This window comes from Macaca fascicularis, chromosome 1 (genome assembly GCF_037993035.2).
Source record: "Macaca fascicularis isolate 582-1 chromosome 1, T2T-MFA8v1.1".
NCBI classification, from domain to species: Eukaryota; Metazoa; Chordata; class Mammalia; order Primates; family Cercopithecidae; genus Macaca; species Macaca fascicularis.
The window spans coordinates 62,209,450-62,225,522 of record NC_088375.1 but is presented as its reverse complement, the minus strand read 5'-3'; the positions used below and the strand labels follow the sequence as shown (position 1 = coordinate 62,225,522).

The window sequence follows — 16,073 nt, the reverse complement described above, 5'->3', positions numbered from 1 at the left end:
ACTGCTGTTCTTATAGATCCTTACCAAGAAGAAGGATGAAGAACTTAATAGCAAAAGAAGAGCACAATTGCCAGAGATGCAAGAAGAAAGGACCTCACGCAGTTCTTGACTTTTCTACAAAGCTCATTGCACATTTTCCCACTAAAATGTTGGGTAAATATTTACACTTAAGATTGGATTGGCCAGGGGTGGTGGCTCACACCTGTAATCCCAGCACTTTGGGAGGCCAAGGTAGGAGGATCTCTTGAGCCCAGGAGTTCAAGACCAGTGTGGGCAACATGGCAAAACCGTCTCTACAAAAAAAAAGAAATTAGCTGGGCATAGTGGTGCATGCCTGTAGTCCCAGCTATGCAGGAGGCTGAGTTGGGAGCTGTGATTGAATCGATTGAATCACTGCACTGCAGCCTGGGTGACAAAGTGAGACCCTGTCTCAAAAATGTTGGGGGGGAAAAAAAGGATTAACTTTCAGAAACATTCCAAGGATGTTCAGGGTCAAAGAAAGAGGTGATAGTAAAGCTGAATAATGCTACTTTGGGTTAAGCCTTCTTTTCTTTCTTTTTCTTTTCTTTTTTTTTTTTTGAGACAGTGTCTCACTGTCACCTAGGCTCTGAAGTACAGTGGCATGATCACAGCTCTCTGCAGTCTCAACTTCCCAGGCTCAGGCAATCCTCCCACCTTAACCTCTTGAGTAGCTGAGACCATAGGTGTGCACCACTTGGCTCACCTATTTTTTGTAGAGACAGGGTCTCTCACTGTGTTGCCCAGGCTGGTCTCGAACTCCTGGGCTCATGAGCTGCCTGCCTTGGCCTCCCAAAATGCTGGGATTACAGGCATGAGCCACAAAGCTTGGCCTCTTTTTTTTTTTTTTTTTTTTTTTTTAATATATATAAATAGAGATGGGGTCTGGCTATGTTGCCCATATAGCAACTCCTGGCCTCAAGCAGTCCTCCTGCCTTGGCCTCCCAAAGTGCTGGGATTACATGTGTGAGCCACTGGGCCTGGCCAAGTTAATAGCTTTCCCAAAGTCACCTCTCTTATCAGCTTTATTGAAGTTTCATCCACACAGCCTTGTCTGACCAGAAACAAGTGTGCCACAATCATCAGATGATGTAGAATCACGGAATTTAAATGTCCTCAGAGAAAAGCTACAGTAAGCTTTTAACTAAATTTGTAGAAAGTAATTACAAATTTCAATTTGGCTAGGGATACCACATCCATTAATTCTAGTGTCATTATTAATATAAGATACATTGTTAATTTATGAATTTAATATGCGAGCAAATCAGCTGAGACCCTTCTTTCCCAGAATTAATAGGCTGCATTGGACTACCAGAGTATTCTTGCCACCACACCAGGGGTTTTAGCTCTTTAACAGAAGATTGGCTTTGGGTTTCTAGTGATGCTCTGTTGTGTCCACCAGATGGCGTTATCTTCCGTCTGATAGTGCCTGATGGACGCCTGTTACTAGGGATCTGGTTGCTATTGCTCCCCTGGAGGTCGGTCCCTCAGTGTGTAAACAAGCTGGAAAACTGCCCTGCGCTGCCCATTCCAGGCCTACCTGGCCCAGTGTGACTCCACCTTTTTGTGGTAATTACCCAGAAGTAGGGGTTGTTTCTTATGGGAGAACCAAGGTTTGTATTTGAACACAAACAAAGGAACTGATTTTTTTTTTTTTTTTTGAGACGGAGTCTCGCTCTGCTGCCCAGGCTGGAGTGCAGTGGCGCGATCTCGGCTCACTGCAAGCTCCGCCTCCCGGGTTGACGCCATTCTCCTGCCTCAGCCTCCCGAGTAGCTGGGACTACAGGCGCCCGCCACCACGCCCGGCTAATTTTTGTATTTTTAATAGAGACGGGGTTTCACTTTGTTAGCCAGGATGGTCTCGATCTCCTGACCTCATGATCCACCCACCTCGGCCTCCTAAAGTGCTGGGATTACAGACGTGAGCCACCGCGCCTGGCCAGGAACTGATTTTTTTTTTTTTTTTTTTTTTTTTTTTTTTTTTTTAATCTGCGCAAAGGGAGAGTAAAATGAGCATTGTGCCGGGCGCGGTTGCTCATGCCTATAATCCCAGCATTTTGGGAGGCTGAGGCGGGCAGATCACGAGGTCAGGAATTCAGGACCAGTCTGGCCAATATGGTGAAACCCCGTGTCTATTAAAAATACAAAAATTAGTTGGGCATGGTGGCGCATGCCTGTAATCCCAGCTACTTGGAAGGCTGAGGCAGGAAAATTGCTTGAACAGGGACCCAGGAGGCAGAGTTTGCAGTGAGCCGAAATGCGCCACTGCACTCCAGACTGGGCTACAGAGCGAGACTCCGTCTCAAAAGAAAAGAAAAAGAAAAGAAAAAAAAAAGAGTGTGGTGATTTAGGAGATTGGAGGTGAGATCGAAGAGGCTGGTGTCTGGTATTTGCTGCGTTTTGTGTGTTAGAGTTTTTCCACTTTGTCCCTCTCTTTAGTTGCTCAGCATTCAGTTTTCTGTTGCATTCCTGTGCATCAGGGCAGGCATTCTCAATGGGAGGAGGATACCATATTGCTTCTGGAATGGCGGATCACTGTGTTTGATGACAGAGTGGTACATGTGACTGTCCTGAAAGAAGGCAAAAAAGCCAATAACTTTTGGGTTGGGGGTTAATGCTAGTGTTGCCGGTTTCCTTCTTTGAGCTAATAGCCAAGGCCAGGTAGATAACACACTCCTGTTTGGTAGGTTGATATTAGCTACTTGGGAGGCTGAGGTGGGAGGACTGTTTAAGCCCAAGAGTTTGAGTTGAGGTTGATATTAGCTCCATATGAGCTGAAATCAACAAACCTAGGTGAGGGGCTGTCCTTAAGCTACTTCCAAGTGTACAGAATGGAAGGCATATAGTGTCTGTATATAACTTCCCCATGCCTGCAGTGACTGAGGCAACTTTCAACCTTATGGTTGTGGTGCTTTTTCTTTTCTTGTTTTTGCTTGATTTGACTGAGTAGGGAGGGCAGGGGTTTCTTTTTTGCATCTCTAAGAATTTACATGGGAGGTTTTTTGTTTTTATTTTTACCACATGTCTAGAAACGTCTAAAATGTTTTGCCACATTTTCTAGACATCCACCTCTGAATGCATTCCCTTCCCCAGGACAATTTGCTGCTGAAAGTCATAGCTCAATTGGCCTGGGGTGTAACCCAGTACTGCCTGAGGGAAGTTACTTCTTATTATTAATTTTTAGATGGAATTTTGCTGTTGTTGCTCAGGCTGGAGTGCAGTGGTGTGGTCTCGGCTCACTGCAACCTCCGCCTCCTGGGTTCAAGTGATCCTCCAGCCTCAGCCTTCCAAGTAGCTGGGATTACAGGTGCCCACCACCATGCCTGGCTAATTTTTGTATTTTTTAGTAGAGGCGGGATTTCACCATGTTGGCCAGGTTGGTCTCAAACTCCTGATGTCAAGTGACCCACCTGCTTTGGCCTCCCAAAGTGCTGGGATTACAGGCGTGAGCCACCGCACCCATCTGGGAAGGTACTTTTTTAGAGGAATATTGAATTACAGAAGAAGGGTCTTGCTGAGAAGTCCAAAGATGGAAGCAGGTGTATGTTCTTGAAATTAATTTCCCAGGTTATTTCAAACGGAATGACAAGTTATGCTAAGCCAATGTCCCTTCTTATCCCTCCCACTCAGCACAGACCCCTCTGGGTTCTTCGGGAATATTTGCCTCCCTTGATCAGGTTTCATCTCCCCTCTAAAGGCTTCCCTGATGATGACTCCATCTCTATTATCTGCAGAACTCTTCATCTTGTTTTCAGTATTACAATACCCTCTACAGCTTTTTCAGAAACTATTTTTTCTTAGAGACAGGGTCTTGCTGTTTTGCCTAGGCTGGAGTACAGGCAGTGGCACGGTCATAGCTCACTGCAGCCTCAAACTCTTGGGCTTAAACAGTCCTCCCACCTCAGCCTCCCAAGTAGCTAGGACCATGGGCATACACCACAATGCCTGGCTCATTTTATTATTTTTGTGTGTAGAGATAGGGTCTCATTATATTGCCCAGGCTGGTCTCAAACTCCTGGCTTCAAGAGATCCTACTGCCTGGGCCTTTCAAAGTGTCGCAATTACAGGCATGAGCCACCTCACTTGGCCCCTGTATGCTTTTTTATCACTGTTCATGTCACATTGACTTTTAATTGTGATTTGCCCTTTTCTTTCTTCCTCTGTGGTGGAAGGGTCTGCGCAGTGACCACAGTATTTTAGACACACAATATACTTTTCTTTAACTCAAGTGACAATTTCTATAGCCTCTCTTTTCCAACACACAGGCTCCCTCCCGACATAACAAGTAATTTATGAATTCATTTCAAAGAACAATTTTATGTGTGAAAAAGTCTATCTTCAATGTTTACATTATTTTTTATTTGTAGTATTTGAGTTTTTTTTTTTTTTTGAAAAGCTATCATTATTAGTGATGACTTGAAACCTAAGGTTTTAAATCAGTTAATGTAAGGTCTCCTTGACTAATCTTTCCAGTGGTAGCCTGAGGTTCACTGAAACATTGTCATTGCTATGAAAGGCACTTCATTATGCAGGATATCATTCATATCCAGTTTTGTAAGATGGCTGAGGACATTGTTTTTTAAACTTTTCTGTTTTTTAAATTGACAAAAATTGTATATATTTACTGTCTACAACATGATGTTTTGAAATATGTGTACATTGTGGAATGGTAAGTCAAGCTAATTAACATATGTATTACCTTACATACTTAGCATTTTTTTGTGGTGAGAACCCTTAAAATCTACTCTTAGCAATTTTCTTTTTCTATTTATTTATTTATTCGAGACAAGCTGGAGCGCAGTAGCGCAATCTCAGCTTACTGTAATCGCTGCCTCCTGGGCTCAAGCGATTCTCGTGTCTCTGCCTCCCAAGTAGCTGGGACTACAGGCGTGTGCCACCGCACCTGGCTAATTTTTTGTATTTTAGTAGAGATGGGTTACATCAGGTTGCCCAGGGTGGTCTCGTACTCCTGAGCTCAGGTGATCTGCCCATCTCAGCCTCCCAAAGTGCTGGCATTGCAGGCGTGAGCCATCACACCCGGGCTTTTTTTTTTTTTTTTTTTTTTTGAGACAGAATCTTGCTCGGTTGCCAGGCTGGAGTGCAGTGGCATGATCATGGCTTTTCAGCCTTAACCTCCTGGGCTCAGGCAATCCTCTTGCCTCAGTTTCCAGAGTAGCTGGGACTACAGGCTCGCAACACCACAACAGGCTAATTTTTAAGTTATCTGTAGAGGTGAGATCTCCCTATATTGCCCAGGCTGGTCTTGAAGTCCTAGGCTCAAGTGTTCCTCCTGCCTCAGCCTCCCAAAGTGTTGGGATTAGAGGTGTGAGCCACCTCACCTGGCAAATTTGCAAGAATATAATACATTGTTATTGACTATGGTCACCATGTTGTACAGTGGATCTCTTGAACTTATTCCTCCTAACTGAAATTTTGTATCCTTTGAGCAAGGTCTCCCCAACCCACTTCTTGTTTTTTATTAACTTATTGAAGTACAATTTACATACAATAAGTTTCACTCATTTTAAGTATGAATTCAATGAGTTTTAATAAACACGTGGAGTCATACAAACACCACCAGAATCAAAATATGGATCATTTCCATCACCCAGAAAGTTCCCTCATGTTCTTTTGTATTCAGTCCCCTTCCCAACCGCCAGCTTTTGGCAGCCATTGATCTGCTTTTCTTTTCTTTCTTTCTTTTTTTGTTTGAGAGACAGGGTCTCACTGTCACCCAGGCGGGAGTGCAGTGGTGTCATCACGGCTCACTGCAGCCTTATCTCCCTGGGCTCAGGTGATCCTCCCAACTCAGCCTCCTGAGTAGCTGGGACTACAGATATGTGCGACCACACCCACCTGGTTTTTTGTTTTTTGTTTTGTTTTTGCTTTTTTTGTTGTTGTTGTATTTTTAGTAGCGACAAGGTTTTGGCATGTTGCCCAGGCTAGTCTTGAACTTCTAGGCTCAAGAGATCTGCCTGTTTTGGCCTCCCAGTGTGCTGGGATTATAGGTGTGAGCCACCACATCTGGCCTTTGATCTGTTTTCAACACTATTTTAGCTCTTCTAGAATTTCACAAAAATGATATCATATATACAGCATGGACCCTTCTGGGTTGGGCTTCTTTAGTGTAATGCTTTTGAGATTCATCTGTGCTGTTGAGTGTCTCAGTAGTCCATTCCTTCTGTTGAGTATATCAGTAGTCCATTCCTTTTCATGGCTGAGAAGTATTTTGTTGTATAATTATACCACTATTTGTTCATTTACTAGATAATAAACATATTCATATATAAACACATATAAATTTGTACCTATTATGAATAAAGCTTCTATGAACCATTGAGTACAAGTGTTTCAGTGGACATATGTTTTTATTGCTTTTTGATAAATCCAGGAGTGAGATTGCTGGATCATATGGTAAGTATATATCTAATTATATAAGAAACTCCCAAACAGTTTTCCAAAGTGGCTATACTACTTGGCAGCAGCGTATGAACTCCAGTTGCTCCACATCCTTGCCAACACTTGATATTGTAAGTCTTTTTAAGTTTAGCTATTCTAGTGGCATCTTATTTTGGTGTAAATTTGCATTTCCTTGATGTTTAATGATATGGAGCATCTTTCCATATGTTTATTTGCATTGATAAATACCTTCTTCAGTCAAGTGTCTCTTCAAATCTTTTGTCCTTTTTTTTTGAGCCAAATTGTTAGTATTTGTATGGATTTGTGTATGTGTGTGTGTCTTTAAAAACATATTCTAGGCCAGGCACGGTGGCTTACGCCTGTAATCCCAGCACTTTGGGAGGCCAAGGCGGGTGGATCACGAGGTCAGGAGATTGAGACCATCCTGGCTAAAAGGGTGAAACCCCGTCTCTATTAAAAATACAAAAAAATTAGCTAGGCATGATGGCAGGCGCCTGTAGTCCCAGCTCTTTGGGAGGCTGAGGCAGGAGAATGGCATGAACCCGGGAGGCGGAGGTTGCAGTGAGCGAGATTGCGCCAACAGAGCAACAGAGCGAGACTTCGTCTCAAAAAAAAATAAATAAAAACATATTCTAGATGTAAGTCCTTTATATATGTTTTGCAAATATTTCCTCCCAGTCTGTGGCTTGCCTTTTCATTTTTTTAATTATGTAATTTGGAGAGCGGAATTTTTTAATTTTGCAGAAGTTCAGTTTATCAATTTTTTCTTCTATGGTTTATGCTTTTCCAAAGGTTTTAGAAGTTTTTCCCTAACAAGGTCATGAATATTTTTGTTTATGTTTACTTCTAGAAGTTTTGTAGTTTTTTTTTTTTTTTTTTTTTTTTTTTGTGAGCCAAAGATTTATTTATTCATTTCTTGCATTTGAAGTACTCTTTGACAACATCCTTGGCCTGAGACTCCTTTCCATATTCCTTAACTACTACACAACTGCAACCAACCACTTTACGGGGTTTCCCCTCTCTGTCAATTTTTACAGAGGCCTACCCATTCTTCTAGTTTCTGTTGTCATCAACCTTAATTAGGTTGATCTGTGTTCAGCACAAAGGGCCTCCACCAACTTGACATACATAGGCTCATCACAGTTGGATGCAAGCACACAAAGATGGGCTTGGCGCTTGTCTAAGGCTTTGGCAGCTTCGCGAATTCCATGTGCTAGGCCATCGTGGATGAGGGCGGTCTTCAGCACTTCTTGTAAAGCAGTATTAACGTCCATTACACCTCTAGCAGCAATGCCTTCCTCGGCCATGGCGGTGGGTTACGGGTGAAGCGGAATGTCGAACGCACCCAAGCCTCCGCCTCCGCGCGACTCCGCGGCGGCAGGGAAAGAGCAAGTTTTGTAGTTTTAGCTCTGACATTTAAGTCTGTCATTCACTCTGAGTTAACCTTTGTATGTGTTATGAGGGCAAAGGTTAAGCTTCATATTTTTGCACATGGATATTCAATTGTTGAAAAGACTATCCTTTCTCCATTGAGTAATTTTGGCATATTTATCCAATTTCAATTGACTGTGTAGATGGATCTATTTCTGGACCCTGTATTGTTTCATTGATCTGTATCTCTGTGCTTACATAAATACCACACTGCCTTGATTACTGTAACTTTATAGTGAGTCTTGAAATTACTTTGTTCTTTTTCAAAATGTTTTTTTTTACTCCAGACCCTTTGCATTTTTTTTTTAAAAAAACAAATCTTTATTGTCTAGAAATACATATTTAAAAAATCCCCTTCAAAAGATGCTATTCACTCATTTCCCCATTTCCTCTTCTTCCACACCTCTGATATAAAGGCCATTATTACACCTTATTAAAACTTCACCTAGAAGTCCAGGCAATGCATCATTTATGAATTCTGTATCTGCAAGCTGCCTGTTCATATAGCCATCTGCAGATACCAGGTAGCCCTTATACTCCATTCCCACTTAAGCTTCACCATCACTGGCTCTCCTGTTAATCCACTGAGGAAAGATTTGAGATTGCGGGGTAAACTCATCGTAACTAAAGGGAATGTTGTGGCCTCTTTGCCACCGACCTAGCTGCTACTCTCCTGTCCCTCCTAACTCAGCAGGTATTGCAGGTCCCGAACCATTGAGCTTCAAGAGAAATGGCTGCCAAATAGGAGTGTCACCCTTTGCATTTCTATTTGAATTTCAGGACTAGCTTATTAATTCTTACCAAAAAAACGGGGGGCAGGTGGGGGGTGCTGGTGGGGCATTGAATGGGATTACACTGACTCTATGGATTGATTTAGGAAGAGTTGACATCTTAACAATATTGAGTCCTTTGACCCATAAACACACTATATCTCTCCATTTATTTGAGTCTTTTAAAATTTCTCTCAAGTGTTCTGTAGTATTCAATATATTGATCTTGTACATATTTTGTTACATTATCCCTAAATATTTCCTTTTTGAGATACTATTGTAAATTGTACTTTTCTCATTTCAATTTCCACTTCTTTGCTAGTAATATAGAAATACAATTTATTTTTCTATATTAACTATCTTGTGACCTTAGAATATTTTACACAGATGATCACGTCTTAGAATAAAAATAGTTTTGCTTCCTTCTTTCTCATCTGTATGCCTTTTATTTATGTTTATCTTGCTTTATTGTACCGGCTAGTATACCAAGTACAAAGTGAAATAGAAGTGGTCAGAGGAAGCATCCTTACCTTGTGTTTAGGATCAGTGATATCTTCTTTTTCATTCCTGATCTTGGCAGTTTATGTCGTCTTCTCTGTCTCTCTCTCTCTTTTTTTGCTTATCAGTCTGGCTAGAGGTTTATTAATTTTATCTTTTCAAAGAACCAGCTTTTGATTTCATTGATTGTTTTCCAATTGTTTTTTATTTTGCTTTGTTTTATTCATTGATTTCTGATCTTTAGTGCATTTTCTTTCTTCTACTTTTTTGGGGTTCAATTTGTTCTTTTTCTAATTCTTAACGTGGCACTAAGACCACTGATTCAAGACCTTTCTTTTCTTCTAATATAAATATCTAATGCTAAAAAGTTCCCTATAGGCACCATTAGCTGCTTCTCACGTGTGTTTACATGTTGTTTTTTTGTTTTCATTCAGTTCAAGCTATTTTCTAATTTCCTGTGTGATTTCTTCGATCTGTGGCTATTGGAAGTGTGTCATTTAGGCCAGGCACAGTTGCTCACACCTGTAATCACAGCACTTTGGGAGGTCGAGGCAGGAGCATTATTGAGCCCAGGAGCTTGAGACCAGCCTGGGCAAAACAGGGAGACCATGTCTCTACAGAAAAACAAACAAACAAAACAACAACAACAACAACAAAAACCTGGACATGGGGGCACACATTTGTGGTCCTGGCTATTCAGGAGACTGAGGTAGAAGGATTTCTTGAGCCTGGGAGGTTGAGGGTGTAGGGAGCTGTGATTGTGCCACTGTACTCCAGCCTAGGTGACAGAGTGAGACCCTGTCTCCAAAAAAAGAAAAATTAAAAGTGTGTCACTTAATTTTAAAATTTAAACATTTGAAATATCCCAAATATCTTGTTGACTTCTAACCTGATTTTATGGTGCCTAGATAAAATTACTTTCTTTTATTCAAATCCTTTTAAATGTATTGAGATTTGTTTTATGTCTGTCTTGTAGAGGGTTCCATATATGTTTGACCAAAAAAATGTGTATTCTGCCTTTGCTACTGATATGTTCTCTATATGTTGTTTAGGTCAAGTTGATTGATAATGTTGTTCAAGGCCTCTATATACTTACTGATTTTCTAATTGTTTTATAAATTGATATTCCAAGAGAGGAGTATCAAAACACCAACTATAATTGTTCAACTGAATTGTTTATTTTGCATTCTCTACTGTCAGTTTTTACTTTCTGTGTTTTAGGGCTCTTTGCTAGGTGCATTTAGATTTATTATTGTTTATCTTCCTGATTTTGCCCCCATGGGGACATTTTGAAAAGTCTGGAGACATTTTTGGTTGTTGTAACTGGGGAAATGCTGCTGGCACCTAGTAGCTAGAAGCCAGAGATACTGCTTAACATTCTGCAATGCCTGGACAGGCTCTGAAACAAAGACTTAATCAGCTTACAATGTAGAGACTGAGGTCGAGAAACCAAGTTTCTTTTAATACTTAATACCTAAAGCTGTAGCAATTTTTAAATAATAAATGCTTCTCAGTTTTTGGTATGCCTTTGGTTCATTTTCAGATGCCTGAAATGTTTATTTTTATCAGTTTTTTCCGGTTTTATATTTGCTTTTGAAGAGGAGAATTTGCAGATCTCTTCATAACACCACGAAATGGAAGTCTGTCCATCATTTAACATTTAACCTGTTGGTGTCTTTATATTTAAAGTAAGTTTTTTTGTAGATAGCATTCAGTTGGATCTTTTTTTAAAAAATGCAATCTGAGGCCGGGCATGGTGGCTCACGCCTGTAATCCTAGCACTTTGGGAGGCTGAGGCAGGCAGATCATGAGGTCAGGAGATCGAGATCATCCTGGCTAACATGGTGAAACCTGGTCTCTACTAAAAAAATACAAAAAATTAGCCGGCGGGCAACCATAGTCCCAGCTACTCGGGAGGCTGAGGCAAGAGAATGGCATGAACCCAGGAGGTGGAGCTTGCAGTGAGCCGAGATCATGCCACTGCACTCTAGCCTGGGCAACAGAGCAAAACTCCGTCTCAAAAAAAAAAAAAAAAAAAAAAAAAAAGCAATCTGACAATGTCTGCCTTCTAATTGGGAATATTTAGACCATTTACATTTAATGTAATTATTGATAGAGTTAAGATTAAATCTATCTTGTTTTTGTTTTCTGTATTTTTCTTTTCTTACCCTTTTTTTGTGACTCTGTTTTATCTTCATATTGGCTTATTAGCTACACCTGTTTATTTGATTTTAGCAACTGTTGTTTAAATATATGACTTTAACTCATCATAGTCACAGTATACCTTTAAATAATATTATACCACTTCATGTATATTACCTCACTTGTGTGTGTCTGTGTGTGTGTGTGTGAGCACCTAACAACAGTATGCTTCCATTTCCTCCCTCCTGTCCCTTATGCTACTGTTGTGGTGCCTTTTTTCTTACACAAAAGTTATAAGCCTATAATATGTTGCTATTATTTTTGCTTTAAAGAGTTCATCATCTTTTAAAGAGATTGAGAATTAGAAAACATCTTTATTTACCACTTGTTTACGATTTCTGCTGCTTTGTGTAGATCAAATTTTCTATTAGGTATTATTTTCCTTCTGCCTGAAGAGCTTCTTGAACATTTCTTGTCATGTAACCTTGCTGCTGATGATTTCTCTCAGATTTTGTCTGAAAAAGTCTTTACTTCTTCCTTCACTTTCGAAAAATATTTTTATTAGCTTTAGAATTCTAGGTTGATGGTTTTTCTTTCAGTATTTTAAGAACTGGATGAGATAATGGCGTGACTTTTTTTTGAGACAGGGTCTCCCTCTGTCACCCAGGCTGGAGTGCATTAGCACCATCATGGCTTACTACAACCTTGAGCTCCTGGGCTCAAGCAGTCCTCCTGCCTTAGCGTCCCTCCCAAAGTGCTAGGATTACAGGTGTGAGCCAGTGCACCTGGCCAAGTAACTTCTTTAAACTCTTCAAGTCCCTGATTTTGTGCTAGGCTCCTTAAAGTTAAAATGTTAGATGAAACACCTGTCTTCTCAAGTTAACTGTTTTGTTACCTTTTCTCAGTAACAAAGTCTGATATTGCTCTTGGGCTTATGCCCATGTTTCCTGTCATTTTTTTTTCTTCCCTTGTGGGGTTACACATTGGCCTATCAAGAGCCTTTGACTCTGAGCCTAATATTACTTCCTCATGCTCCTGTGTTTCTCTATGCTCCTTACCAGCACACACATTCTCTTTTACTGACTCCTTCTAAGAGTAAGTTGGAGAGATTAGACCTCTCTGCTTCTTTCCTAGTGCTCTTTCCAGTGCTGTAAAGAGAACCTGGGCATTCGTCCAGAGAGATTTGAGGTTGAATTCCAACTTTCCATTTCCACCAGTTGTGTGCCCATAAGTAAATTATTTGAGTCTTAAGAGGCCATCTGTAAAATCTGAATAATAATAATATCTCTTAGAGTAGTTGGGAGGATTAAAGTAGGTAATATATGACAAATTCTTACACCATATTTGTCTCATAATATCAAATACTCGGCCGGGTGCGGTGGCTCAAGCCTGTAATCCCAGCACTTTGGGAGGCCGAGACGGGCGGATCACTAGGTCAGGAGATCGAGACCATCCTGGCTAACACGGTGAAACCCCGTCTCTACTAAAAAATACAAAAAACTAGCCGGGCGAGGTGGCGGGCGCCTGTAGTCCCAGCTACAGGAGGCTGAGACAGGAGAATGGCCCGAACCTGGGAGGCGGAGCTTGCAGTGAGCTGAGATCCGGCCACTGCACTCCAGCCTGGGCGACAGAGCGAGACTCCGTCTCAAAAAAAAAAAAAAAAAAAAAAAAAAACAAATACTCACATAGTATATATTATGATATAAATCCCGATTTACAGATGAGGGACCTGAAGCATAGTAACCTGCCCAAGTTACATAACTAGGGAATGGCAGAGAACTAGGAGTGAAGCCTAGTCTGGCTCCAGATCCCATGCCTCTAACTACAATGCTTCACTCTTTTTCTAGGTAAATGTTAATTCCTTCTTTTTGGATTAGATAGAGTTGGACTTTAACAAATGAGTACTCTTGACTGGGTGGGTGTTGGGGGAATGGGGCAGTTAAAGGCTAGCAAGGCAAAGGATATTTCAAGTAGGAAAAATAGCTTTGGAGAAAAGGTAGAAATGTAAGGATATGGATATGGGAAACATGCTGGGGAAGTGGCTAATAGGCTGGTAAAGTTGGGTGGAGGTCCTGGGGGATAGAGAAGGATAGTGGGGGATAAAGTTTGTTGTGTAGGGTCTAAATGATAGAGTACTTTGAATGCCATGCTAACAAAGTTGGTCTGTTTTATTCTACATAAAGTGACAAACTATTGTGGGAGTGACATGGTCAGATGGGTTCTTTTGGAATAGCTCTTGGATCATTTGGTGGATGGATTGAACTGAGGAGCAAGTATAATAGGGAGATCAAGTAGAATGCTCTTGTTCAAATATAGCCCCTGAGGTAATGAGCTCAACCAAAGGGATGGTTAGAGTAGAAAGGGGGAGCTGTGGAGGTGTAATAGTTGGTAGGATTCAGGGGCTTATTAGACCAAGGAGAAGAAGAAATCACAAAGGAGTCAGCTTTACTAGGCTTGGTGACAAGGAGGAAGGTGATGTTTTCATTGAGATAGGAAATTCTGAAAGGGGAGCAGGTTGGTGGAGGGAGATGTAAGAGTTCTGTTTCACATGAATAACTGGCCATTTGTAACACCTTATTCCCCTTTCTCATTTGTGGGAAGCAGTGAGGTAGATCACCTAAGGGAAATTTTGTAGGACAGTCCTAAGGGAGGAGGGAAAGAAGAGAAGGGCTTAGGTAAAGAGAGGTGAGATTCACAGACCAGAGGCAGGTTCAAAGCAATTTCAGAGGTGAAAGTTTTTGGGAAGTCCTATGAGTAGATTGGATCAAAAGTTTGCTCCCACAAAACCCCTCAACCGTTGTTATCTATCATTTTTCCCCAAGTCCTAGCTTGGCCAAAAAGCAGCCAATCCTGGCCGGGTGCGGTGACTCATGCCTGTAATCCCAGCACTTTGGGAGGCCGAGGCATGCGAATCACGAGGTCAGGAGTTCAAGACCAGCCTGACCAAGATGGTGAAACCCCGTCTCTACTAAAAACACACAAATTAGCTGGGTGTGGTGGTGTGTGCCTGTAATCCCAGCTACTCAGGAGGCCGAGGTAAGAGAATTGCTTGAACCCGGGAGACAGTGGTTGCAGTGAGCCGAGATTGCGCTACTGCACTCCAGCCTGGGCAACAGTCAGACTCTGTCTCACAAAAAAAAAAAACAAAAAACAAAAGAAGCAGCAGCAATCAATCCTTCAAGGAATGATGGAGGCTAGAGCCAGGTGCATATGGAGCTGAAGACTAAAGAGCCCTTCCTGGATCTTTTGGACTCCTGGGACCTCCTTATGACTGTAGAGGTTGTGGGGAGAGGCCCAATAATGACTGAGATTGAATTTGCTGCCACCCCAGTGGAATGAGGACCCAGAGCAGATCACATTTTCTTTAGTTGTAATTTAATTAAATTTTTTTTTAGAGACAAGGTCTTACTCTCTCACCCCAGTTGGAGTGCAGTGGCATGATCATAGCTCACTGTAGCCTCCAAATCCTGGGCTCAAGTGATCTTCCAGCCTCAACCTTCCAAGTAGCTGGGACTACAGTTGTGCACCACCGTGCCCAGCTAATTTTAAAAATTCTTTTGTAAAAATAAGGTTCTACTTTTTTGCCCAGGCTGGTCTCAAACTCCTGGCTTCTAGTGATCTAGCCCCTTGGCCTCCCAAAATGCTGGGATTACAGGTGTGAGCCTCCATAGCCAGCAACATTTTATTTAAGAAAATAAATGAATATGCCACTTCTTATTCCTCATCATATTCAAACTGTTATGCATATTTTGTTTGAAAGGTTGATTTATGCATTTGTTTCCCAATAGACCATAAAGTCCAAAAGAACCGTATCTTAGGTTATAAAGGTAGGCCCAGTGCCTAGCATGCAGCTTGGTTTTCTCACGAATTTGTTCATTCAGCATCATTTATGAGTACTGTGAGAGGTCCTGTGCTATGTGCTGAATATCCATTTACTCACCAAATATTTATTGAGCACTTACTGTGTGCCAGGGTCTGGGCCAAGTGCTGGGAACACAGATTTGAATAAGACTGGCAAGGTCTCTGCTCTCAAGGAGCTTACACCTCAAGTGGTGGAGTCAGAAAACAAAAATAAGATCACAAGAAGACTTCAGATAGTGATATGTGCTGTAAAGACAACAGAAGAGAGTGATGTGATAGGGAGAAACTTGCAGGGTATCTTTGGATATAATAGTTGGGGAAGGTATCACTGAGGAGGTAACCTTGACCTCAGGCCTGAGTGGTAGGGAGGAGTGGGTCACGAGGTAATCACAGGGGAGGCTGGGATGAAAGATGGCTTCAGTAAGCAGTAATAAATACGAGGGAGAGAACTATGAGACAATGGTGGCTGGGCCAATGGGCCAGATCATGGGGAGACTTCAGGAAAAAATTTGGATTTATTCTCTGTGTAACTGGAGGGCTTTAGATGGTGAGAGTGTGGGGTGCTACAATCATATTTTCTCTTTGCTATTGATCCTCTGGCTATTGTGTAAAAAAATAAAAAAAATAGCAGGCCAAGTAAGGAGGAAGGGAGGCCAGATGAAGAGGCTGTTTGGATGGTCTACGTAGGACATGATGGAGGCTTGGACCAGTGGAAGTGGAAAGGGGGAAGATTTGGGGTATATCTGGAAGGAGGTCAAATTGACTGGATGTGGAACGTGAGGAAAGAAATCTACAGTGGCTCCTAAGTAGAATGACAAGCCAAGCCGGATTGCCTGAGACTGAGGGCTTTCCCGGGACATGGAATTTTCAGGGCTAAAACCAGGACAAGTCCCAGACAAACCAGGATAGTTGGTCACATTACTTTTAGGTTTT

At 41.6% G+C, this 16,073-nt stretch overlaps 2 pseudogenes; both read right to left on the bottom strand.

The window, feature by feature from the left end:
• Nucleotides 1-7,333: 7,333 nt before the first annotated feature.
• Nucleotides 7,334-7,828, bottom strand: LOC102129106 (small ribosomal subunit protein eS12-like; annotated as a pseudogene).
• Nucleotides 7,334-8,822, bottom strand: LOC123574440 (small nuclear ribonucleoprotein F pseudogene; annotated as a pseudogene).
• Nucleotides 8,823-16,073: the final 7,251 nt, after the last annotated feature.